Source organism: Plectrocnemia conspersa, unplaced genomic scaffold (assembly GCF_051122295.1).
Source record: "Plectrocnemia conspersa isolate PC_06_02 unplaced genomic scaffold, ASM5112229v1 ptg000008l, whole genome shotgun sequence".
NCBI classification, from domain to species: Eukaryota; Metazoa; Arthropoda; class Insecta; order Trichoptera; family Polycentropodidae; genus Plectrocnemia; species Plectrocnemia conspersa.
Window position 1 is genome coordinate 19,512,913 of NW_028277172.1, and position 13,879 is coordinate 19,526,791.

At 28.5% G+C, this 13,879-nt stretch overlaps 1 long non-coding RNA gene across 2 annotated transcripts; it reads right to left on the minus strand.

Moving 5' to 3' along the window:
- Positions 1-9,822: 9,822 nt before the first annotated feature.
- LOC148233284 (uncharacterized) lies at positions 9,823-11,643 on the minus strand. 2 transcript variants are annotated; one of them, XR_015810424.1, is made up of 3 exons: positions 11,451-11,643; positions 11,339-11,382; positions 9,823-11,257 (listed from the first exon to the last, which is right to left on the minus strand). It is a non-coding gene; the product is annotated as an uncharacterized LOC148233284 (long non-coding RNA). The 2 variants fall into 2 exon arrangements; XR_015810423.1 differs by having other exon boundaries at positions 9,823-10,921; positions 10,993-11,382.
- Between the last annotated feature and the right edge of the window lie 2,236 nt (positions 11,644-13,879).

A 13,879-nucleotide genomic window follows, 5' to 3' on the forward strand; every position in this document is an offset into this window, starting at 1 on the left:
CATAAGACACTAATTTCACTTCAGAATATACATTATTTATTTTAACTTTTGGTTTTCTTTTATATAAGTATTTATTAAATTTATTATTTTATCAAGGATATGCAAAAAAAACATATTAGATAAATTAAATATTAAAGTTTGATTTTTTTTCATTTCACTATGCATGAAATTTGTTTCAGCCCGCATTATATTTCAATACTGCTATAAATTATTAATTCCTACTGTCGCATTGTGAATTTTCAAATACAGTTGTGTTTGTATAATAAACATCAACGGCAGTGGGGTATAATACAACGCACCACAATTTTATATATAATTCAACAAACAATACACAAAATCCTCTATGGAAGACGAAATGAGGGAGAAAAGAGAATGAGTGAGCGTAGAGTTTAAAGCTGTTTCTTTGGTAACTTTGTGTATTGCTGAGCACGTATTTCGGTACTATCTGACGTACGTGCTCAAAGTTACCCGCATGACGTCATTAGAACATGACACCCTCGCTATATACACTAATCTACACGCCACTGAGAAAACTTGGTTAAAATTTTTCTAGGTAATGACCTTCAAATATTGTCACGTTGTATGATATAAGTTAATACGCAATGCAATGCATTATTAAATTAAAGCTTTTTCTAAATAGGGTACAAATAATTTGAGGGTTAAATCTCATATAAATGTTACGTCTTAAAATTTTCTGTGGTGTTGTTTTTAGAAGATGTTAAACGCAAAATTCTGTTAGAGCATATACGATTAAGATTTCTTATCTTTGCCTATGTGCCACCTCGTCCTCCTGAAGTCGACACTAGAACGTATTCCGAAGCTCATGGATACATAGTACAGAACCCGCAAAATACATATTTTGTAATAACTATCATATATCTTTATGCGTAATTGCTTTCTCTTTACAAAAAGTATAAAATTTCTTCTCACACTTATTGAATAATGGTATTATTGTTTACTGGTTTATAGGATCTTTACATATTACACGTAAATTACTTTCAAGTAAATTATCTTAGTACTTAAACTTATTTAAGAGTCTTATACTTTTAAAATACTTTGATCCTGTTATTATGTATTTTTTTAATTATCAAATTAAACAAATATACTTGAAGTTATATAAAAGGCTTTTAAGCGTGCGAAAATATATTATTTTATATTTAGGTCACCGAGTCCCGGTCGCATATTACATTGTCAATGTTCCGAGTGCGTAAACCCGTCTATTGCGTTAAAGGGCACTTTCCTGTTTTCTGCTCTCGTCCCTTTCCCGTCGCGCTCGTGTATACGGTTAGAGCAGGAAGCAGTGGCCTTGTCGGAAGGCCACATTAATTGACGTATCCTGTTATCACCGCGTTTCCTCCTTCTGCTAACTGCGCCTCCGAAGCCTTCTTCCTGAACAATAAAATTTACAGCCACCAATATATCTCTCGATTACGCCTCGGCCGTTAACTACCCAAGATGTTGAGCCTTAATTGCGGCGGAGTTTTACTAAAAATCGTCCCCGAAATGGTTTTCCGATATATAATCATGGTAAACACAAGCGGTCCAAATCGCATTTAATTTAGTGCGATAATTAAAAATATTCCAATGTGACGTAGGAGAAGCTACTATTGTAAAATCTGTAAGAGCCTAGACGATTATGTGTGTATGTATTTTATTAAGCAGGTATGGACAAACTTTCAACGATTTAAAATTTACTCATTGCCATGAATTTTTATAATATTTTCAAACTGGTAGCAAGGTCTTAAAAATATAGACGATGGACAAGAATTTACATGTAAAATAAGATATCAACTATAACGTCTTTTAAGTAAAAGATAAAAAAAAACGTATCTGTAAAACAATATTTTTTTTTGTCACAAGATCTAAATGTTTTTACCTAAGAGCGGCGGGAAATTTTGGTATTTCTTAGTAACACTTTCAATGAAAGTCTTCTCTATTCTTATATCTATAAAAGTCTTCTTCTATATTCAGTTCCTAATGTGATGAAGAATGAGACGTAATTAAACCCTATACATTTTAAATTTATTACAGTAACATATTTAAAATTATTAAAAATGTATGCTGCTTGCGTGCTATCTAAAATATATTATTCACATAACCACAGAGAAGCTGCTTAAATTACAAAACACTGATATTCAATTTATATATTTTAAATGCTTATTTTATAGTTTTTATTGCAAAATGATTTTAAATTTTATACAAGCTTTTTTAATATTTATGGTTTGATAAAAATAATATTTTAAATATACCTAAGCCAATTTATATCGTTATTATTTTCAGATGAACATTTCTATATAATCAAATTTTTCGTGATTGCGGCAAGAGTATAATTATTAAAAATATGCAAATTTAATTTAAAATATTGTTTACTGTAGATTTTAATTTGAGCAAATAAACTTTATATACTGTACTTTTATGCATACATTTTATAATAACTCATATTTAATTATTAATTTTAATTAAAATAAGTCATTGCATAATAAAAGTATTTTCTTGCATAAAATACAAAGAATGGCTTTAGGAAATTACTCTTAACGTTATCTTAGAAGAGACTTCTGATTTCAATATCGTTAAAGTCTGCGTTAGTGATTCAAAGAAAAGTAAAAATACTTAATTACAGGCGGCCCTCGACTTTCGTTCCTGAAAATATGTGCGAATGTTGAATGTACGAAAGTCGAAAGAAGTAAAAAAAATTGAAATTGTGTGTATTTTAAAATATTTATTTATCAAGTAAATATAAGATGTTTAAAAGGTGTTTAAGAGACACGTTTGAGTGGGACTTGCGGGTGTTTCATTTGAAAACTTATCAAGAGTTAACTGTTTTCCACTATTCTTTTTCTTTTCTTCATATAGTATTTTATAACATGCTATGTTTTTATTTATCGCTCTATGCACTTGAGATATGCGTTCACCATTGGGATCACAATCTTCCATTATATTTAAAAATTTGTCAAGATGCGTGAAGGCTTCATTCATATTTTTCATTGTTAAAGAGTTTTCCAAAATAAACCTGTCTCATCTACATTAAATATTTGGCTAGAGGAATATTCTTCATCTTCAATAATTTTGGTTTTTAGGAAATAAATTTTTTTGCAGCATCTTAATCCGCATCAGCCGATTCTCCAGTAAATTTATTATTATGAAAAGAATACCTCATTTTAAAATTGTAAAATCAACCGTTACTTGCTTGAAAAACCGTGCTAAAATCTTTTTTTAATCTATCCTTCCAATCTTTGTGCAAACTAAGAGCTTCTGCTTGAATAATTGAAATACTCAGAAGGACATCTTTTTGATGTTGGTCATCGATCCACGATGACAAAGATATTCCATTTCATCCATGTTTTTTTTTTGCTGTGCTTTTTTGGAAACATATCTTTAAAGATAGTGGAAATATATCTTTATTTTCCACAATTTTTAACGTATTTCTTAACACTTTACCGACCGCTCACGCCATATGGAGTGCGAGCCTGCCGAACGTTAAATACCGCGCACGCCATATGGAGTGAGCGGTAGCTATGATTTCGTTATCAAATTAAAAATATATGCTTAGAGATTTTTTAAGATTTTTTTTTGAAAAAAATTTAATATTAGTATGAAGTTTCATTTGATATTGAAAAAAAATATTTAATTACTGTGCCTGGCCTTATTATTAGACACGTTTGTCTATATATTATAATTTGTTTATATATTATAATTTTTAAAGCAGAAATTCGTTTTTTTGCTATTTTATTATTTTTTATAGCATTAGTTATTGAAAAAGAACTAATTTAGTCGTGAGAAGTCATAAATTCTATTTTTTTAATTCAAAACAAAAATAAAAATATTTTTCACTATGCAATTCGGGACTATATTTAAAATATTTTGTATGTCCTTCTTTAGATTAAATAAGTGCCTGAATTTACTTTATAAACGTTGTTTAATTTTTGAAGGTTCAAAGTATGATTCTATTCTCGAATCACCTTCTCGATTAGCTCTCTTTTAGTGGTTATTTCGATTTTATCAATCTCTTCTTCAAATGCTCCCAAATATTCTCGACGGTATTTTTGTTTTGCAAGTATGCAAAATATCTTCCCAGTGTTATCAGTAAAAATTAACAACAAAATCATATATAATAAAGATATAGTTTAAATATAATTGAGCTGCCTTTGTATTTCTTTACTTGTGTCTTATAATATAATCAGGTACTGTTTATCTATACAAATTCGAAAATCCATTTAAAAAATATATATTTATATCAAATATATTTTGTAAATTCTTTCTACTTTGCATTTTTTTAAGTACACTAACATTTTTTGTGAGTTAATCTATTAGATAGTACCGGTTTCCCGAATTTATAAATTGACAGATTAGCGAGATTATATCGTATTTTTTCTGTCCTGTAATTTGGAAATTTCGACCGTTTATTTTATTGAGTGAATTTTATCTATCACGAGATAGCACCGATTTACTGGAAGTGATTCTCAGAAGTGACTCTTTTTTTGAAATTGGGAATTTCTTTTGAGATAAGAAATAAAATGATGCACTTAAAAAAATATGAATAATAATTCAGTTTAGCTAACGCTGTCGTGTAAATCGCATCTTGTTTTCGTGTGCTCGAGTGAATATTCTAAAAATAATAAAAAAATAAAATAAATAAAAGGAACTTTGTGCTGCAGTGATTCTTTAAAAATATTACGCTTACTCCTCTTTATAAAATATAGTGTCTATAAAAATATAAATACAGTGTATTTTATATAACAAAGTGTTAAAAATATAGTTTTTATTTAAATATAATTATAACCCAAATAAATAAATGGCAGAAGATAGTTTTGTAGAGGAAAATTACGCGGACAATGATTCAAATATTCCCAGTGATAACGAAAACTTTAGTGATAGTGATACAAGTTCGATTGTTCATGAAAGAAATCGTCCTCGAGTAATGATGCCTATTAGCGATGGAGAAGATACTGAGGATGATGATATTCCATTAGATTGGTGTGAAACTGATACACCTAGGCATAACCAGCCATTTGAAGGATTGTCGGGAGCAACTTTTGATGTTGATATCACGCGCCCTGAAGAAATCGCCGAAAAATTTATCGGTGATGACCTGTTCCGCATTATTGCAGAAGAAACAAATAGATACAGTGCTCAAACTTGGAATAAGTACAAACAAGAAGTTAAAAATATTATACAAGAAAAAAATAAGAATATGTGGGGCTTACCGGATATTCTAAAAAAGGCTAAACTACGAATATTTGAAAGTAAATATAAGCGAAACGGGGAAATTTTATTACAATTGTGGAAAACAGTAAAGAGTAGAGATATTCGAATGATATCAACAATCCATAATACAAATATTGTAAACACTGAAAAAACTGACAGAAGAACTGGGCTGCGTATAAAAAAACCAATTTGTATAATTGATTACAATAAATACATGAAGGGAGTAGATCGGGCTGATCAATACCTTTCGTACTATCCAATATATCGTAAAACTAAAAAATGGACGAAAAAAGTGGCCATGTATTTATTTAACTGTGCATTATTCAATGCATTTACAGTGTATAGAAGTGTAAATTCAAACAGCAATATAAAGTTTTATGATTATTTAATGAAAATAGCAAAATATTGGATAGAGGAAAAAACACCAGAAACAGAAACACCAACAATTTCAGAAATGTCTGAAAATTCACAACCGACATCCAAATTCGCCACTGCTCCCTCTTTTCAAAGGCTTTCAGGCAGTTTAAAACCAATTAGTCAGGATATCATCTACTAATGAGCGTAAAAGAAGAAGATGCATAGTTTGTATCGCACATAAAATAAGAAAAGATTCTGTTTACATGTGCAAAGAATGTAAAGTAGCTTTACATGTTGGTGAATGTTTCTCCTCGTATCATTTGAAGAAACATTACTAGGTAAATAATAAAAATAACGTTTGTGAATTTTGAATTTTATTTTTTTGATAATTCGTATTGGTATTATTTTAGAATTAAATATCGTGAAAAGTGAATTACAAGGGAAAGACATTGAATAATAATAAAGTGTGTGCCTGAAATATTCCGTATTAGTGTGGAGAAATTTATAATGGTGAGTGCACTTTAAACTTGCATTATATAAATAGTTATTGTGAAAAGTGATTTACACGTGAAAGACAATGTACAATATCTGTGTATGTGCCTGGAAGATTTCGCATTACGATGGAGCGAATTACAATGGTGAGTGAATATTTTATTGCAATTGAATTATATATCAGTAAACTCATATTAGTAAAAATGTCATTTCTCATTTTTGTAGATAATCATTTGCACAAAATATCACAATACGAAAAAAAAGTGTGCTTGAAAAAAGTTTTTTTAAATTTGAAAAAGTTTGAGAACCGCTGGATGACTCAATTTAAATTATTTTTATTTAAATTTCTAGGTTATTCATTTTTATAATTTTAAAATCAAGATAATCATTTTAAAAATCTAATACTAAGGAAATGTAATAATTCATTTTTATTTCCGGCGATCCACATGTTGAGAACCACCTAATAATGACTTAAATTGATGCATTGATACATTTTTAACATGTTTAGAAAAATTCAACTAAATATTCGGACCGTATCAAAAAATACATAAATTTAAATAAAAAAGGTAAAATTCGCGAAGATTTGCGAAAAGGTACCGGTATTTAGCGTAAGTCTGGTAGTGAAACTGCCGGTCGGTAAAGTGTTAATTATATTTTTATTTTGCAAAATTGAACATATCGTAGACCTGTTTGTATCATACGAACGTCCGATTGAAGCAAAAGATTCACTGCTATCAGAACGTCTAATAATTTCCATCTTTGTCTTGAATCGTGTGAAGTTTATGACTCCTTGATTTATTTTTATTCGTATCAACACAAGTTTTTCCGTTTCTCACTTATGTTTATATTTTATTTTTTTTAATTTTTTAAAAAATTAAATAAAAAAAATGTTTTTTTTTTTAAATGTGCGAAAGTCGAACGTTCGAAAGTCGAGGGCCGCCTGTATTGTACTATTAACTCAGGGTCACATAAATAAAGACTGTCATATAAACAATGAAATAATGTATTTTTTTTCATCTAATATGATAAACCCACTAAAAATGAATACTATTTGTATAGCTATTTTACAGAATTGTAATAACATAGTTATACAGATGGAGTACATGACTTTAAATATATTTTAAAATTTTATATTCAAGCATATTTTTCTTTAATTCTCTTTGCCAAACTGCGAAATTGCCACGACATGATCGCTAAAAATAAAACTGTAAAATTTGTAACGACCCCGCTTCGCAACCACTATAAAATCTTTTGAAAAGTCATCCAGACCGAAAGTTAAAAATTTTATATAGCTCTCTCCGCGTTCAACGTGTTCTTTTCGCCTTTGGGCAACACAATAAACTTGGAAAAGAGAGAGAAGGAGACAAGTGAAGAAGGTGCTTTAGGTTAAAAAAAATTCCACCTACCAGTTCTACGTTAAAAAGCAATAACTGTCACACAGTCCCCAGTTGCTTGCACGTTTTCGCTTATTAAACCGCCCCCGTCCACAATTTAATTATGAAGGATACCCATGTTTACCGAGTTCGGCCCTGCCGCTCCTTGGCCGAGTGTCCGTTAAACGGGCCCCGAAGAGAATGTCGTAAAACTGGATGGGAGAATGTTATTTTTTTTTTGCTACCCTTCTTAATTTTCCAGCCCCGCTTAAATATGATATAACAAGGTAGAGTAGCCCGGACGCCGTATTAAGATGAGAGGTTTTCATTTTTTTTAACATTCTGTTTACGCGGTGAATACAAGACCTTTATGGGCTCACGGCGGTGCGTACCTTTTTTTAATACGATGGAAATATTGCACAAGGATGGAATCCTTAACGTTTTATATACTAGTCCTTTTCTGTGTATTCTCAATATTATTCAAGATATAAAGCAATATGGAGAGCTGAACAATAACACGGTTGTGTATTGTATCTTACAATGTAACTACATTTTTGTCAAAGATAAAAATCCAAAGAAAATGTATACCAATAAAATATGTTACACTAATAAAGTACTGTTTTTTTCAAGGTCAGGCATTTTTTATTGCTTTATGTGGCTTTATATGAACTACAGAAGAAAATGGAAAGAAATGTCATAATTTTTATAGCAGGATTTTGCAATATTCTGATCGTTAACCAAACTTTACTTTTACTTAAGAATTTAAGTTTATATTTTCTTATATACTAAATGTACTTATGTGTGTGTTTTGTTGATAACTATACAAACATATATTTATTATTTTTATAAGCACCACAATAGTAATATTAACACCCTTACTGTTTATTATGAATAATATGACTTATGGCGATTATTAATTTTTTACCATTACATTTATTCGCAATTCGTTTTCCTACTTATTTTAAAGTTATATTTGTTTTAGATTTTTTTACATTTACACATTTTTATACAATGTTTTTTTCAATTAAAATATTTTTTTTTTAATCTTTATTCATATAAAACTATTTTAAAATTCAGCATTTATTTTTTTCGATTTATTTTAACCAAAAAAAAACCTAATTTTTCTCATCAGTTATAGAATTATCTAAATGACTAGTTTTTATAAAATTATTAGTTATATAATTATCTATATGACTTTTTACGTCATGCTGGTGACATTTTTTAACTGTCAAATCAAAGCTATCCAACTGTTATATTATCTCCCGAGTTGCTATCACATTTAAATTTATAGAACTACCGAGCTTTTAAAATATACGATGTATTTATAAGTATATTTGTATAAAATAGTAATAAACTTTAAACACATTTTTTATTTACAACTTTAATAAACACTGTTAATTTAACAATTATAAATAGAGAAATTAGTATAAAGCAATTATTTAATGAATGATATAAATTTAATCTATCATTAACTATCGGCTTATAATAATGTAGTATTAATTATAAATTTTAATATAAAGCTTAATAATATATATTATTAACTTTTTTATAAAATATTATAGATCAATATAAAAATATAGAAATATCAGGTTTTAAGGCCGAAGAGGTGTGACTTTGCAAGTTAAATAGACGCTGTAAAATCTGGTAACAGATTTTTTTTATTATGTACGATTTACCACAGTAGAGAAATAGTGTCATGTTGTATTCCGTAGACTGAAAAGCTAGAATTGTCGTCGTGATACCCTCTAAAGTCTAGAGTCTAGACGATCCGTTGATATCCCTCGTGTCAATGCGGATCTTTCTCGGTCTGCCTCGAATGCCGTCTGTATCGATCTCATCTCTGAGTATCTCTTGTCTCAAATCGTTTGATCGTCTGCTGATGTGAAAAAATGTCACATATTTAATAATATTATATCGAAACAGCTCTGCGTATCAGAGATAAGGATCCTGGTGGGCCAATTGCATCGCTTAATGATCCAAACAAATATGTTTACGCCCCGAAGTTGTTATTACAAGAGGTAGATGCCAATAGCGATATTATACGCAGGATAGACCTTGACGTACAAAAGGGTAGTTTTCCGGTAATTGTAGGTGGTTAACGAGACGGATGAGCTAACCCGGGAGGTCCGTGAAATCTTTCAATTATTACACAATTGTTTAGCGTCATGTGAACTCCTCTTTCGATTGGCCCTTTGTCTGGTAAGTTAGTTACTTCCTTTTCATAAGTTTGAAATGGTCGTTTGAATGACCTCAAAGTTAAACTCCTTACAGACATAAAATTATTTAATAGTAAAACTTTTATTATATTGAATTATTACTTTATGCGGAATTTTAGCAATTTTAAATTATTTAAAAAAACTACTTTTATTAGTAAATAATCTTATATATAATTGTTCTAAGCCGTCGTCGCTTCCGGACGCGCATAACTTTCAATGAAACATTCTCCGTTCAATCCTCTACTCTGTAAATCGTATCGCTTTGTATGAACGGTGTGTAACAATACACGTAAACAAAGGAAATATATTTAATTATAATAATAAATAATAATAAAAATAAAAATTGAATTTGCTCCGACTGATTTTTGAGCCGCCGGTAATGCGTTCTGTTGTTTCGACCAATCAAAAATAAGCATTCAAATATTCAAATAGCTTCGACCAATGAAAAATAAGCATTCGAATTCAAATAGACAGTACCGTGACGACACTTTTATTTAATAATAAAATTTTGCTACGCGACAATAATTTTCATTAATTCGTCATTTGACTGAATATAAATAATCGGATTGCAAATTAACTAGGTCTGTTATAACTATTTTAACTTAAATATATACATAATGTGTTGAGGATTAGAAGAATACATTGATTAAACTAGATAAACAATCATAAAATACTCTTCTTAATGAAATTTTCAAATTTTGAATTCCCGGCGACGGGCTCCGAGGCCTAAAAGTGAGTTTTTGCTTTTATAAATAATCGGATTGCAAATTAACTAGGTGTGTTATAACTATGAAAATTAAATATATACATAATGTGTTTAGGATGAGAAGAATACATTGATTAAATTAGATAAACAATCATAAAACAATCTTTGTAATGAAATCTTCAAATTTTGAAATCCCGTCGCCGGGCTCCGAGGCCGAAAAGTGAGTTTTTCTTTTATATTATCTAAACATTATCATTGCTTTCCGATTTAATACACATATACGAGAGATTTTAAGAATTTTAAATTAACCAGTTATGTTTTAAACATGAACGTGTAATATATCCTTAGTATGTGAGGATTGAAAGTTAATGTCGATCAAATCGGCGCTGTCGGACAGCTTATAAATGTGTAGTTTCTTGGATGTTATCTAATAAACGACATTTTACAATGATTATAAATATGTGATTGCATACCTGGAATAATCGATAGCCAAAATATCTAAGAGTGGGTTATTTTTAATTCCGATGTGGCAAAATATGTACAATTTTTGTTCTGTGCCATCATTCCTCTTTCTGAATAGCCAAATTTAAGATATTCAGTTACATCCAACTTATGTAGTATGTTCTTTATAAAAAGATAATACTTGCTGACGGTGACTTCAACATGAGAAGATTAACTCTTTGTTTATATATACCAATTCTACGTTGTAGCCATATAGGTCATCAAATTGTTCCATCATTGCTTCTGAAAAATAATTAAGAAACAATAAGACTCTTATCAAGAGTAAACATTAAACACATTATTACTACTAATATAATCCATAAATTAAATTTAAACGACAACCGAAGAACAAAATTGATGGATTTACTGTAGAGGATTAAACACGTAGATTGGCATATCTTCATCTTCTACAAAATTGTCACAATATGTCATATATTTTTTATTATTACTAGCATTGTAATATGTTTAATTAACTTCGGTATGTATACCTTTAATTGCCAAATCACCGCTGTTTGTCTTTTAATATTAGATCCTGGAAAGTCAATAGTAATTTTGTTAGAATAACCGTGTTATATTATTTATTTATAACCAAACACTTACTGGCACACCCACAATTTATAGTTTTGTCTATAATTTCAAATGCTGCATCACTTGCATCATCTTCAATTGTCACTTTGAAAGGAAAGTGCCGCGATTACAACATAATTCGCAGCGGGTGCAGCGACATAGCGAGCGCTTACCAGATGTGACAGCTGTCAGATGTAAGCAAATTTGGGAAGTCCCGCACTTGAGAACGAACTAAATTTATTTTACCGATCGAAATTGATTTTAACGATTTAAATTGTATAACATATATTAAAATATGTATAAAAATCATAAAATACTAAAAAAAATGTTTTTTAAAATATTTTTTTAGTTTATAGATTTAAAATATAATATAAATAATATGGATATGTATTAGCTTCTCTATACAGAAAAAATATGTACCTAAATTTTGGCGAACGTTGGCAATTTAAAGTTTTAGTTTTTAGAGAATTTTTAAAACTTTGCTTTAAAAAATATTTTCAACAAAAAGGGGCAAAGTTGCAAAATAAGTACTCTTCATTACCAACCAACTAATATTGCAAAAATCCCTCTTACTGACGCCTTTGAAAGTAAACTACACAAAAATGTATAACACTAATTTAAATATTTTTTAAATTAAAAGTTTCAGAATAAAATTTCAAGATTTATTCAAAATATTATTTTGAACATTAAAAATATTTTTTATTTTATTATGGATTTTAAATATTAATAATTTATTATAGATTTTAAATATCTTTAGGTTAGTATTAATTTTAAATATAGTGAAAACTTTTTACACTCATGAATTATTAAAATATATAATGCTGCGCAAAAAAACATTTACTTTAAAAAATATGTAAATCAAAATATTTTTTAATCAAAAAAGACAAAGATTTCAAAATTATTAATATTTTTAAAGCGCACTTTTGGTCTAAAGTAACAGATTAGTTGCTTGATATTTTTAGTTTATTGTTTCTTTCTAATTAGTAAATGTAAATAAAAACTGACTTTTATATTTACACATAAAACATAGAATTTTTTTTTTAATTATAAAGTAACTTATGGTGTCACCAAAAAACTTTTTTGTTACGAAAATTTAAATTTATGATAAAATTGTGTTATGCAGCGTTAAAACTAACACTCAAAACACCTAAAATACGCTAAAACACAATCAATGACTTATAATCACTCACATTGCACTAACTATATATGATCGATTGTGTTGTTGCGTTAGTAAGGTGTAACAAAATATTTTTTCATAACAGTAATATTTTTGAGCGGATGTGTAACCGATGCTATTTATTATTATTATTTATTAAACTGTAAACCTACTTTTAAATGATACAAAATGTTACGTTTTAATATTATTTTTTATGTTGAAAACATTTTGATATTTTTTGTTTTATTAATATTTAGTAAAGTTACAAACCTATTTTAAAAAATAATACAATGATATTTTTTTGTAACGAATACCGAAATAACGAAATTCCCAGTATAACGAATCTTTAATTTGTCCCCGAAAAACTTTCATACAAAATGTTTTCATTGTAATGAAGACTAATCTCAATATAACAAAATATTTTGCTCCGAATTTAAGAATGACGTTATAACTTGACAAAATATTTCTAAGAATTCAGTTCATCATTGACTTGGCGTGTGCCAGATGTGTTCAAAAGCGACATTACAGGTGTTTCGTTGACCCTCAAACTTTTTTTATAAAACATTTTTTTCACAAATTTTATTGTGTTTCATACATTTTCCTTAAACAAGGACAAAAAACGATCTGTCAACCTTATAAGAGGTTATTTTGATGCTGTAGTAATATAGTAATTAAAAATAAAATAAAAATATATCATCTTCCTTACATTCAATATAACGAATTTTCAGTACACCAAAATTTATTCATTGGTTCCGTGAGCTTCGCTGTATTGAAATTTCATAGTACAATTTTTAATTTATTATTATCTAGCCAAGTTTTAAACCTATTCATAAATGATATACAATATTTAGATTTATCATTAAATATCTAAGTTTCGATATAACGATCAAATCTAACGTTGTAAATCTAATAAATAATATCAAATGTTTTCTTTTGGAAATATTTAGTCAAGTTGTAAACCTATTTTCAAATGAATTGAAAATGTTAAGTAGTTTTTTATAGATTGAACTATTTTGTCTATTATTGAAAATCCTTAATAGTAATGTCCAATTTGAACCATTAAATTTTAAAAAATATTTAAAAAAATCAGAACGAAGCAAAAATTATATTTAAAACCCAAAAAGTTGAGGGTCCGGTATTCGCACACTCGCTAGCTATCGGTACCTCACGATAGTGAGGTACCGACAGCTAGTATTTGTTAGGTTACATTAGTGAAATTAATTTAAAAAAATAGATTTTACTTAGGGTTAATAGTGAGATAATTTCTGGTTTTACATGAAAATATAATTGTTAAGAACCTTCTAAA